This window comes from Rutidosis leptorrhynchoides, chromosome 5 (assembly GCF_046630445.1).
Source record: "Rutidosis leptorrhynchoides isolate AG116_Rl617_1_P2 chromosome 5, CSIRO_AGI_Rlap_v1, whole genome shotgun sequence".
Taxonomy (NCBI): Eukaryota; Viridiplantae; Streptophyta; class Magnoliopsida; order Asterales; family Asteraceae; genus Rutidosis; species Rutidosis leptorrhynchoides.
The window spans coordinates 299,448,704-299,463,495 of record NC_092337.1 but is presented as its reverse complement, the minus strand read 5'-3'; positions in this window follow the sequence as shown (position 1 = coordinate 299,463,495).

The window sequence follows — 14,792 nt, the reverse complement described above, 5'->3', positions numbered from 1 at the left end:
ACGCGACACTTGAACTTTAGAAAATCGGTTTTCTAAAATATTATCACTTGAGATAAATTATTTGGATAATTTATATTTACAAAGGGTTTAATTATTTATAGGTTTAAATAATTAAGATGTGTTATGTTTTATAAATTGGTTTATAAAACAAAATAAAATGCAAGTAACATAATATAAGCATGATATTTTATTACAAGTTTAAAAAACTGATTTGGTATAAAATAATGGGGAGGTGGCGGTTTTATGTGACCAAGAAAGACCACCCATGTTATGGTTGTTGCTTTCTATGTGCACACTTCTTATGTACATGCATGCTTCTCTTTAACCAAGGAAGAGACTAAGAATTCAAGTGATAAAGTTTAAAAATTACTCTCTTCCTCATGAGGAAGGCTGCTGGCCGAAATATTGGACAGCAAAGGAGGGAGTTTTGAGCTTAAAAACTAGTTCATTTGGTGTCTAAATCCTAACTAATACAAAGGGTGGTGTTGGTAATTAAAGCTTGGGGTATACTACACTTGAGGCTTCAAGTTAGAAGCTATAAACTCATCAATTTCATCAAACATTCTGCTCATTTTAGGAGCTGCTGTTCGAAATATTTCAAGGCAGAAAAGTGGGTTTCAAGCTTAGGTTTTAAGGTGATCAAGGTCAAGCAAGACTCAAGGGTGTTTTGGTGTTTTGTTTGGTCATCCTCTTCATCATCATTCACGACTTATAGCAGCCCTTAAACTTGGTTTAAGGAGGTATAAAACTCTCCCTTTCTTGTTAATTAGTAAGCATCATTTCACAACTTGATCCAAGATGGGATTTAGCTTTATTTGGTTTAAAGATAACAAGTTAAATTGGTAATTTCATGCTTCCGTTTTATAATGATTCTTAAATGGTTTTAAGAGTTTAATACTTGTTAAATCCCAACAATGGTATCTAGAGCCGAAGTTGTTGAAATATGCTTCGAGATGGTTATTAAACCCACTATAATTTTTGCATTCTATGCACATGCATGAAGTAGAATGTAAAATTTTCGGTTTTGGGTGGTTTGTCATTTTGGCCAAAATCACTTGTGATTCTGTATTGCCAATCACTTGTGATTCTGTACTGCCAATCACTTGTGATTCTGTGTTGCCAATCACTTGTGATTCTGTACTGCCAATCACTTGTGATTCTGTGTTTCCAATCACTTGTGATTCTGTATTTCTTATCACTTATGTAGATGATGTTCACAATCTATGCCTTGACCTTGTGTTTGGTTGCATGTTTGGATGATTTGTATTATTCATTTGGTATGTAATATTAATTCATTCATTTGGTTATGTAAATTATTTTATATTTGGCATGTAAAATAGATTAGGTTGTATTTTCATTTTCTAGAGAAAAATGTATTAGGATACATATTTTGTAAAAAAAAAAATGAAGATACAAGATGATGAAGACTTGAAGAACACAAGGAGCATATGGATGCAAGGTTAAGTGGGAGATTTGAAATCTCCTACTTTGTATTATTACCCCTTAACCCGGTGACATTTGTTTTCGGCTAAACAAATATCCACCAAAATGGCTAGATTGTGAACATACTTGTTTTGCATGTGTGGTTGGTTGTTTGTTTATTGTATTGTATGTTTGGTTGATACAATTAATCACAAGATAACAACAAGCAAAACGATAATTTAATTAGTTAAATTAGACGTATTAATAACATGCAAGACGACAATTTAATTGGTTAAATTAAAAGCAACTAAAAACCTTAATAAATGGTTATTAAGAACAAGAAAAGGATCACATATATATAAAATGGTTTATATCAAGTAATTGGCAAATTACAAGACATGAAAGTGGTTTTTCATAAGTACCATACACTAAATGCATGTTGGTGTATGACATAAAATTTTTCTCATACTAGAATAAACGAAAACTTTAAATCCCTTTTACAAACAAGGTAAACGAGTTTAACGCCATCCTTTTGTGAGACACTTGAACATATTAGGGAACTCATGATGGGATAAAGGCCACCTAACCGTCATGAACAAACTAATGTGGTTAAGGTGAATTTGACATGCTTGTGGGATAAAGGTCACCTAACCACTTGTATGTTAAGTTTACACGTTTACACAAGTAGGACGACTTGATTTGGGAATCATGAACTTAGGGTCACCGAAGCATGAGGAACAAATAAGCGTTGATGGGATAAATATGCCATGTAAAAGGATTGCATGATCCCATACTCTAGAAGTTGCAAATGGATTGCAATTGTCATATAATGACTACCTAGCTAAATCAAATGTCGGGATAAAGGTCACCTAACAGGAATTTGGTTTACCTTTGGATTCTAGAATTTAATATATCAATTGGATTTAAAGGGTATTGAATGTTAAATTGAAATTGATACTTAAACGAACTTTGTTAAATTTTGTAGATGGCCGCCAATAATAACAACAACAGTCCAAACGCACCAATCAAGTTTAATAACCTATCATTGAGGTCCATCCTCGAAAAGGAAAATAACTTCCAATCCGTTTCATCTAATGTTCAAAATATGAAAAGCCTCATTGATCGATTGCACCGTCTCAACTGTCCCGTGTCTAATGAATTAACCACGGACCTTATCCACAACTCTTTGTCAAAAAGGTTTGACACATGCATGTTGAATTACAGCATGAATGATTGGGATAAGAGCATTGGCGAATTACATGCCATGCTAAGGACGGATGAATCAAGCATAGGTAAAAAGGCTTCACCCATGCTAATGATCAATGATGGTGGGTCCAAAGGTAATAACACCTCTAAGCCTAAGGCGGCTAAGAGGAAAGGACCCGCTCATCAAGGCAAGGGAAAAGGGAAGATGGTTACCCCAACCAAAAACAAGAACAAGAAGCAAAAGGTTGCCGGATAAGCAAACCCCAAGGAAGACCCGTGCTTCGGTTGCGGTGAAATGGGTCACAGGAAACGCAACTGCCCGGTCTACCTAAAGGAGTTGAATGCAAAGAGGGATGCAGGGCAAACCTCAGGTAATATATACATGATATACGTTGAGCTTAGTATTACTTTTTCTAATACATGGGTATTAGACACAGGATGTGGAACTCATATTTGCAATTCATTGCAAGGGTTCATAAGAAGTAAACTAAATACGGGAACTACAAGTCTCTACATGGGAAATGGTGCAAAGGTACACGTAAAAGCTCAAGGAGACTTTGTTTTAAAGCTACCAAGTGGTTTGGAGCTTATATTGAAAAATGTTTTGTATGCACCGGATTTAACACGAAACATTATTTCTGTTTCCCGTTTAAGACTATGTGGTTTTAATCTTAATTTTATTAATGATGATATCCATGTTTCTTTGAATGATATGTTCTATTTTAAGGCCTCGCCTTTGAATGGTATTTATGAATTGGTTCATGATAACACATCATTCGATAGCTCAATATACCAAGCAAGCACCAAGAAGCTCAAAAGGGATTTGAGTGATTCCTACTTATGGCATTGTCGCCTTGGTCACATAAAAAAGAATCGAATGCATACACTTCAAAAGAATGGTCTTTTAAAATCAAGTGAGCTGGATTCGTTTGATGTATGTGAATCTTGTTTACAAGGCAAAATGACTAAAGCACCTTTCAAAGGGACCTATGAAAGGGCTAAAGACTTATTAGGATTAATACATTGGGATGTATGTGGACCTTTTAAGCCCATAACTAGGAATGGTGAAAGGTACTTCGTTACTTTCATTGATGACTTCAGTCGTTTCGGATATATCTACTTAATAAGACACAAGGATGAAACTTTTGAAGCATTCAAAGAATATCAAAACGAAGTACAAAATCAACTCAACAAGACAATTAAGGTACTTCGTACCGATAGAGGAGGTGAATACCTCAGCGATGCCTTCCAGGATCATCTTAGAAATTGTGGGATTATCTCACAACTTACTCTACCCGGAACACCCCAGCTTAATGGAGTGTCCGAGAGGAGAAACTGAACCCTAATGGATATGGTTCGATCAATGATGGCAAGAAGCTCGTTACCTCTATCATTTTGGGGTTATTGTCTATGCTCCGTGGCTCGTATTTTAAATATGGCCCCAACCAAGAAAGTGGAACGAACTCCTCACGAGATGTGGTTCGGAAAACCTCCTTCTCTATCATACTTGAAAGTATGGGGATGTGAAGCTTATCCTAAGCGCTATGATGCTAATAAGTTGCATGCTCGATCCACAAAGTGTATCTTCATAGGATATCCCAAGGATGATATGGGATACTATTTCTATGATCCGACTGAGCAAAATGTATTTGTTGCTCGAAAGGCGGAATTCCTTGAAGCTAAGTTCCTAATGGAAGGAAATAGTGAAAGGAAGATAGATTTTGAAGAGGTTCAAGATCAAATAGATGATACACAATTGGTTAACACTAGCACTCAACATGAAAATGTTGAAAATGATCAAGTGGTTGATCAAAGTATACAAGACGTTCGAAGATCTAGTAGGATTAGTAATCCTCCTGAGAGATATGGTTTTCTCGTGGATGGTTACTATACGGTTGATTTGGATGAACCCACAAACTACGAAGATACTTTATCAAGGATTGATAAAGACAAATGGCAGGAAGCCATGAACGCCGAGATGCAATCCATGTATGAAAACCAAGTTTGGGAACTTGTTGTGCAACCTCCTAGCTCCAAGCTAGTTGATTGCAAATGGCTTTTCAAGAAGAAAACCGACATACATGGAAACTTGGATACATACAAAGCTAGACTTGTAGCAAAAGGTTTCACTCAAACTCAAGGGGTTGACTATGATGAAACTTTCTCGCCTGTGGCAATGCTAAAGTCTATTAGGATATTATTTGCCATTGCTGCACACTATGATTATGAAATATGGCAAATGGATGTCAAAACCGCTTTCCTAAATGGATATCTTGAGGAAGATGTCTATATGGTACAGTCCGAAGGTTTTGTTGATCCGAAACATCCTAAAAAGGTATGCAAGTTAAAGAAATCAATCTACGGATTGAAACAAGCATTTAGAATGTGGAATCATCGTTTTAATGAGGAGGCAAAGAAATTTGGCTTCATTAAAAATGGTGATGAAGCTTGTGTATACAAGAAAGCTAGTGGGGGCTCTGTTATGTTCCTCGTACTATACGTGGATGATATATTGTTATTTGGGAATGATATTACCACAATGCAAGGAGTCAAAACTTGGATTAAAAGTTGCTTCTCCATTAAGGATCTTGGAGAAGCACAATATATATTGGGGATAGGGATCTATAGGAATAGATCCAAGAAACTGATAGGTTTGAATCAAAGTGCATACATTGAAAAGATCTTGAAAAGGTTCAAGATGGAGAACTCTAAGAAAGGTTTGGTACCTATTCAAAGAGGAACACTCCTTAGTTCATCTCAGTGCCCCACCACGAAAGATGAACAAGAGAGAATGAAGAAAGTCCCATATGCGTCTGCCATTGGGTCAATCATGTATGCAATGATATGCACTAGACCGGATGTGTCATGCGCTCTTAGCCTGACAAGCAGATACCAGAATAACCCAGGAAACAGTCATTGGATTGCTGTTAAAAGTATATTGAAATACCTTAGGAGGACTAAGGATATGTTTCTAATATATGGGTCTGGTGAGGAGGAGCTCGCTGTGAAAGGTTACGTGGATGCGAGTTTCCAAACTGATCGTGATGATTCTCGATCACAATCCGGTTATGTCTTCACATTAAATGGAGGTGCGGTCTCTTGGAAGAGTTCAAAACAGGATGTTGTTGCATTATCCACTACAGAGTCGGAGTACATCGCCACATCATTGGCAACTCAGGAAGCTGCATGGATGAAGAAATTCATCGACGACTTAGGAGTAGTCCCTTCCATTCAGGACCCTCTTGAGATCTTTTGTGACAACGAGGGTGCGATTGCTCAAATCAAGGAACCTCGTGCTCACCAAAAGACCCGTCACATTGAGCGGAGATTCAACTACATAAGGGATGAAGTTGAAAAAGGAAAGATATGTATTCGCAAAGTTCTCACAGATCTAAATATAGCGGATCCACTCACGAAGCTCTTACATGGTGCAAAACATCAAGGGCATGTTAGTGCATTAGGGCTTCGATATTTTAGTAACTGGTCATGATCTGTTTTAAGTATTGTAACGGAACGAAATTGTTCAAACTCATTAATATAATTATGGTATTAATTTATTTTGAGTTATGTTCGTATTTTGCATATTTTATCCATGAATAAGTAATTATTCTAAATTCCGTAGTCGATCACATTTGTGGGAGCAAATGTGAGGTTTAGACTATTATGAACTCAGATTGGTATACATTCACGGGATGAATGTGGTGCAAGGTTGCAACCAAGGTTCATAGATATTTGTGGGATACAAATATTAGAAGACCCGCCCTCAAGACTTACTAAATGGAGCCTTTGTGGTTGATCACATGTAATCTTGAGTAAAGGCGAATATCATTGTATCCTCTGACCTGAGATACATATTGGGTTCGGACATTCACTAAGTATTGTGCCTTGATTCTTTCCTTCACCATTCTGAAATATGGTAGTTCATAAGGAAGAGCTCAGGTATAATGCATAGTGTATGTCTAGGACATATGTAGTCAAGATGGAATTTGTCCCTCTTATTCGTTGAGAGTCAGATGTCTAAGGCCTGATAAAGTTAAATCTAGAAGAGAGTGATCACTCTATGTCTCTTGGATTTAACATGACATCTAGGACGAAAGGATATAATGAAAAGATTCACCTATTCATATTCGAGATGGGAACTCGAAAGGGATGATGTTATTGAATGGCACATAGTCATAACATATTGGGGGTGATGGACGGTCGTTAGGTGATATCCGTCACTTGCATTAATTTCTCATGTTTCTCGTGCAAGTGGGAGATTGAAGGTATTTCGTATGCCCGAGAGACATATTAAATTAATGTGGCTAATGTGTTATGATCCAAGTCGGGTCATACCCAATAACAAGCTTACCGACACTTTATATGTGTTTAATCTTAACGATTGGATCATTAAGTAAATATGCGACACTTGAACTTTAGAAAATCGGTTTTCTAAAATATTATCACTTGATATAAATTATTTGGATAATTTATATTTACAAAGGGTTTAATTATTTATAGGTTTAAATAATTAAGATGTGTTATGTTTTATAAATTAGTTTATAAAACAAAATAAAATGCAAGTAACATAATATAAGCATGATATTTTATTACAAGTTTAAAAAACTGATTTGGTATAAAATAATGGGGAGGTGGCGGTTTTATGTGACCAAGAAAGACCACCCATGTTATGGTTGTTGCTTTCTATGTGCACACTTCTTATGTACATGCATGCTTCTCTTTAACCAAGGAAGAGACTAAGAATTCAAGTGATAAAGTTTAAAAATTACTCTCTTCCTCATGAGGAAGGCTGCTGGCCGAAATATTGGACATCAAAGGAGGGAGTTTTGAGCTTAAAAACTAGTTCATTTGGTGTCTAAATCCTAACTAATACAAAGGGTGGTGTTGGTAATTAAAGCTTGGGGTATACTACACTTGAGGCTTCAAGTTAGAAGCTATAAACTCATCAATTTCATCAAACATTCTGCTCATTTTGGGAGCTGCTGTTCGAAATATTTCAAGGCAGAAAAGTGGGTTTCAAGCTTAGGTTTTAAGGTGATCAAGGTCAAGCAAGACTCAAGGGTGTTTTGGTGTTTTGTTTGGTCATCCTCTTCATCATCATTCATGACTTATAGCAGCCCTTAAACTTGGTTTAAGGAGGTATAAAACTCTCCCTTTCTTTTTAATTAGTAAGCATCATTTCACAACTTGATCCAAGATGGGATTTAGCTTAATTGGTTTAAAGATAACAAGTTAAATTGGTAATTTCATGCTTCCGTTTTATAATGATTCTTAAATGGTTTTAAGAGTTTAATACTTGTTAAATCCTAACAGTATAAACCACCACAACAAACCGAAGAGAAAAAGTCAAATCTAGAAGAAATGATGGCAAAGCTAATGGAATCTCAAACACAATTTATTACATCTCAAACCCAAATCAGTCATTAAGAACTCAGCAAGCGTCCATTTTGAATCTAGAAAAACACGTAGGTACTCTTGCTAGCATGATGAGTGAGAGGGAACAAGGAAAACTATCGAGTAATACTGAAGTAAATCCACGGAATGAGAATGATAATATTGTAGTGACCCGAACTTTTACATGTTTTTATATATTAAATGAAATTGATATTTACATGATTAAATGTTTCCAACATGTTAAGCAATCAAACTTGTTAAGACTTGATTAATTGAAATAGGTTTCATATAGACAATTGACCACCCAAGTTGACCGGCGATTCACTAACGTTAAAACTTGTAAAAACTATATGATGACATATATATGGATATATATATATATATATATATATATATATATATATATATATATATATATATATATATATATAGTTAACATGATATTATGATAAATAAACATATCATTAAGTATATTAACAATGAACTACATATTTAAAAACAAGACTACTAACTTAACGATTTTGAAACGAGACATATATGTAACGATTATCGTTGTAACGACATTTAATGTATATATATATATATATATATCATATTAAGATATATTAATACATCATGATATCATGATATCATGATAATGTAATAATTTAACAACTCATTTGATTTAATAAACAATGGGTTAACAATATTTAACAAGATCGTTAACCTAAAGGTTTCAAAACAACACTTACATGTAACGACTAACGGTGACTTAACGACTCAGTTAAAATGTATATACATGTAGTGTTTTAATATGTATTCATACACTTTTGAAATACTTCAAGATACTTATCAAAATACTTCTACTTAACAAAAATGCTTACAATTACATCCTCATTCAGTTTCATCAACAATTCTACTCGTATGCACCCGTATTCGTACTCGTACAATACACAACTTTTAGATGTATGTACTATTGGTATATACACTCCATTGATCAGCTCTTACCAGCCCATGTGAGTCACCTAACACATGTGGGAACCATCATTTGGCAACTAGCATGAAATATCTCATAAAATTATAAAACTATGAGTAATCATTCATGACTTATTTACATGTAAACAAAATTACACATCCTTTATATCTAATCCATATACCAACGACCAAAAACACCTACAAACACTTTCATTCTTCAATTTTATTCATCTAATTAATCTCTCTCAAGTTCTATCTTCAAGTTCTAAGTGTTCTTCATAAATTCTACAAGTTCTAGTTTCATAAAATCAAGAATACTTCCAAGTTTGCTAGCTTACTTCCAATCTTGTAGAGTGATCATCCAACCTCAAGAAATCTTTATTATTACAGTAAGATATCTTTCTAATACAAGGTAATACTCATATTCAAACTTTGATTCAATTTCTATAACTATAACAATCTTATTTCGAGTGGAAATCTTACTTGAACTTGTTTTCGTGTCATGATTCTGCTTCAAGAACTTTCAAGCCATCCAAGGATCCTTTGAAGCTAGATCCATTTTTCTCATTTCCAGTAGCTTTATCCAGAAAACTTGAGGTAGTAATGATGTTCATAACATCATTCGATTCATACTTATAAAGCTATCTTATTCGAAGATTTAAACTTGTAATCACTAGAACATAGTTTAGTTAATTCTAAACTTGTTCGCAAACAAAAGTTAATCCTTCTAACTTGACTTTTAAAATCAAATAAGCACATGTTCTATATCTATATGATATGCTAACTTAATGATTTAAAACCTGAAAACACGAAGAACACTGTAAAACCGGACATACGCCGTCGTAGTAACACCGCGGGCTGTTTTGGGTTAGTTAATTAAAAACTATGATAAACTTTGATTTAAAAATTGTTCTTCTAGGAAAATGATTTTTCTTATGAACATGAAACTATATCCAAAAATCATGGTTAAACTCAAAGTGGAAGTATGTTTTCTAAAATGGTCATCTAGACGTCGTTCTTTCGACTTAAATTACTACCTTTACAAAAACGACTTGTAACTTATATTTCCGACAATAAACCTATACTTTTTATGTTTAGATTCATAAAATAGAGTTCAATATGAAAGCAAAGCAATTTGATTCACTCAAAACGGATTTAAAATGAAGAAGTTATGGGTAAAACAAGATTGAATAATTTTTCTTGTTGTAGCAACGTGAAAATTGGTAACAAATCTATATTAATCATATCCTAGCTAACTTATATTGTATTATACATGTATTCTAATATATTATGTAATCTTGGGATACCATAGACACGTATGCAAATGTTTTGACATATCATATCGACCCATGTGTATATATTATTTGGAACAACCATAGACACTCTATTTGCAGTAATGTGGGAGTTAGCTATACAGGGTTGAGGTTGATTCCAAAAATATATATATACTTTGAGTTGTGATCTAGCCTGAGACGTGTATACACTGGGTCGTGGATTGATTCAAGATAATATATATCAATTTTTTTCTGTACATCTAACGTTGGACAACTAGTTGTAGGTTACTAACGAGGACAGCTGACTTAACAAACTTAAAACATCAAAATGTATTAAAAGTGTTGTAAATATATTTTGAATATACTTTGATATATATGTACATATTTGTTATAGGTTCGTGAATCGACCAGTGGCCAAGTCTTACTTCCCGACGAAGTAAAAATCTGTGAAAGTGAGTTATAGTCCACTTTTAAAATCTAATATTTTTGGGATGACAATACATGCAGGATTTATAAATGATTTACAAAATAGACACAAGTACGTGAAACTACATTCTATGGTTGAATTATCGAAATCGAATATGCCCTTTTTTTATTAAGTATGGTAATCTAAGAATTAGGGAACAGACACCCTAATTGACGCGAATCCTAAAGATAGATCTATTGGGCCTAACAAAAACCATCCAAAGTACCGGATGCTTTAGTACTTCGAAATTTATATCATATCCGAAGGGTGTCCTGGAATTATGGGGATATTCTTATATATGCATCTTGTTAATGTCGGTTACCAGGTGTTCACCATATGAATGATTTTTATCTCTATGTATGGGATGTATATTGAAATATGAAATCTTGTGGTCTATTGTTACGATTTGATATATATAGGTTAAACCTATAACTCACCAACATTTTTGTTGACGTTTAAAGCATGTTTATTCTCAGGTGAATATTAAGAGCTTCCGCTGTTGCATACTAAAATAAGGACAAGATTTGGAGTCCATGTTTGTAAGATATTATGTAAAAACTGCATTCAAGAAACATATGTCGATGTAATATATTTCTATTGTAAACCATTATGTAATGGTCGTGTGTAAACAGTATATTTTAGATTATCATTATTTGATAATCTACGTAATGCTTTTGAAACCTTTATTGATAAAATAAAGGTTATGGTTGTTTTAAAAATGAATGCAGTCTTTGAAAAACGTCTCATATAGAGGTCAAAACCTCGCAACGAAATCAATTAATATGGAACGTTTATAATCAATATGAACGGGACATTTCAGTTGGTATCCGAGCGTTGGTCTTAGAGAACCAGAAAATTTACATTAGTGTGTCTTATCGAGTTTGTTAGGATGCATTAGTGAGTCTGGACTTCGATCGTGTTTTCTTTAAAAATGATTGCTTAATATTTTTGTTGGAAACTATATATTTTTAACATGTGAATATTATGTGATATATTAATCTCTTAATGTGTTTGATATTATGTGATAGATGTCTACCTCTAGAACAAGTCCCATTGACTCACCTAATAATAATGAAGAGTCAAATGTAAATTGGAATGATTCGTGGACTGATTCACAAGTTCTCGAACAGGAACCAGAAGAAGAGTCGGAACCGGAAGAAGAGTCGGAATCGGAAGAAGAGTCGGAATCGGAAGAAGAATCGGAACCGGAAGAAGAAATAGAACCAGTGGGGGAAATAATAAAACGGTTAAGTAGAAGAAAATCCTCAACCAACCGACCAAAGTTAATTATGGTCAATGGTGTTTCCGCCAAGGAAGCAAAGTATTGGGAGGATTACCAATTCTCCGATGAATCGGATCCCGACAAGGATTCCGATGATGCTATAGAAATTACCCCAACACAATTTAATAAGGCAAAAGAGAACAATAAGGGAAAGGGCATAAAAATAGAGAAATTTGATTCCAAACACGATGAACTTTATATGTATCGTCAACACCCGTATTTCTTAAGTTGTGACAATAACCCGGGAACCTCTAAACCACCAGATTTTTCTAAACCAATGTGGAAAATGATGGCTCGAATTAGGGGAACATCATATATCCCTAGAAACTTGGCAAAACGAACCAAAACCGAAGAAGAAGAAACGAGCGAGTCGGAATAAGATAGTTGTATTCGTGTGGTGTAATATATGTAATATAGTGTGCTTATGCTTTATGATATATGTAAAAATTGCTTGTATTAATAAGTATTTTTTTATGAATCTAACTCTTGTCTATTTTACAGTATAAAAACACAAAATGGATAGACAACCCAATATTTTAAGAGACCTACCCGGAGACATGATTGATGAAATCTTGTCTAGAGTCGGTCAGAATTACTCGGCACAACTATTTAAGGCGAGATCAGTTTGTAAGACATTCGAAGAATGTTCCAAGAATGCCTTGATTTATAAAAGGCTTTCGTTCGAAAGATGGGGGATATCACATTAGGAAATCCATAAGTTACGATGTGTTTACTTTGACGCATATATTGCGGGGAACCCAAATGCTATTTTACGCAACGGGTTAAGAAATTATTTTGACTCAATATATTCGAATATAGGACTTCATGATTTATGAAAAGCGGCTAACATGCAACATAAAGAAGCATGTTATGCTTACGGGTTAGTAATGTTCGCTTCTTACCAAAGTGAGAACAAGAACATCGGGCAACAACTATTAAAAAAAATGTTCCCACAAGTGACGGAGTCGGTAATTGGGGTAAGAAATGAGGTTTTTAGGTTATTACGAGACTGTTGGTCATTACGTAACCTTCATCCTTTTGACGATGTTACAACACATTGTCTTACTATCGGTCACAACGGTTATGTTCCACAAAACCAAGGATGGGAAGTGGTATTAGTAAAACCAGAATGCATGACTTGTTTCTGGACGTATGAATTACGTGTCTTTATTGCCTTTGCTGAACGCCTTATTTATTAACTAGAATTATCTTCGCAACTACTTTGTATCAAAGTTTTATGTGCTATATTTCATGCTATATGTAAAAAAAAGCGGTATTGTAAGTTTGCAAGTTATTGTATAAAGGTTTGAATATGATATTTTTTTTTTTTTTGTGATTAGTTTTTCATATAGAATTGTAGTAGTTGAAATGGTATGTTAGCTACTAAGTATGAACTTAACGGGTAGGTACTACCCGAATTAAAGAGTATAAAACGCTAATATGAAGAAAGAGCTTTTATAAATAAGTTCATATTACGCTACGAAATACTATTGACTACTATTGATATTCTATATGATTAACTCGTTTCATTTGACTATTTTGAAGGAAATGGCACCAACTACTCGACACACCTTGAATATGAGCGAGGAGGAATTTCGTGCCTTTCTTGCTTCAAACATAGCCACAGTACAGGCTGTGCTACATACCAACAATAACTCCAAATCTAGCAATGCAGCTAACGGCGCAAGAAATCGTGTAGGATGCACCTACAAAGAATTCACTGCCTGCAAACCTTTGGAATTTGATGGAAACGAAGGACCGATCGGATTGAAACGGTGGACCGAGAAGGTCAAATCAGTGTTTACCATAAGTAAGTGTACTGAAGAGTTAGGGAGTTTTGATGTAATAGTTGGCATGGACTGGCTGAAGAAGGTGAAAGCAGAGATCGTATGTTATAAAAATGTAATTCGCATTGTACGAGAAGAAGGAGAACCCTTAATGGTGTACGGAGAAAAGGGCAACACGAAGCTACATCTTATTAGTAATTTGAAGGCACAAAAACTAATAAGAAAAGGTTGCTATGCTGTTCTAGCACACGTCGAGAAAGTACAAACTGAAGAAAAGAGCATCAATGATGTTCCCGTCGTAAAAGAATTTCCCGATGTATTTCCGAAAGAATTACCGGGACTACCTCCAAATCGATCTGTTGAATTTCAAATAGATCTTGTACCAGGAGCCGCACCAATAGCTCGTGCTCCTTATAAACTCGCACCCAGCGAGATGAAAGAACTGCAAAGCCAACTGCAAGAACTATTAGAACGTGGTTTCATTCGACCAAGCACATCACCATGAAGAGCTCCTGTTTTGTTTGTCAAGAAGAAGGATGGTACATTTAGGTTGTGTATTGACTACAGAGAATTGACGACTTATTTGATCAACTACAAGGCTCGTCGATTTATTCGAAGATCGATTTACGTTTTGGATATCATCAAATGCGAGTAAAGGAGGATGATATTCCAAAAACTGCTTTTAGGACGCGTTATGGTCATTACGAGTTTATGGTTATGCCGTTTGGATTGACTAACGCACCAGCTGTGTTCATGGACCTTATGAACCGAGTGTGTGGGCCATATCTTGACAAGTTTGTCATTGTTTTCATCGATGACATACTTATTTACTCAAAGAATGATCAAGAGCACGAAGAACATTTGAGAAAAGTGCTAGAAGTATTGAGGAAATAAAAACTGTACGCTAAGTTTTCAAAGTGTGCATTTTGGTTGGAAGAAGTTCAATTCCTCGGTCACATAGTGAACAAAGAAGGTATCCAGGTGGACCCGGCAAAGATCGAAACCGT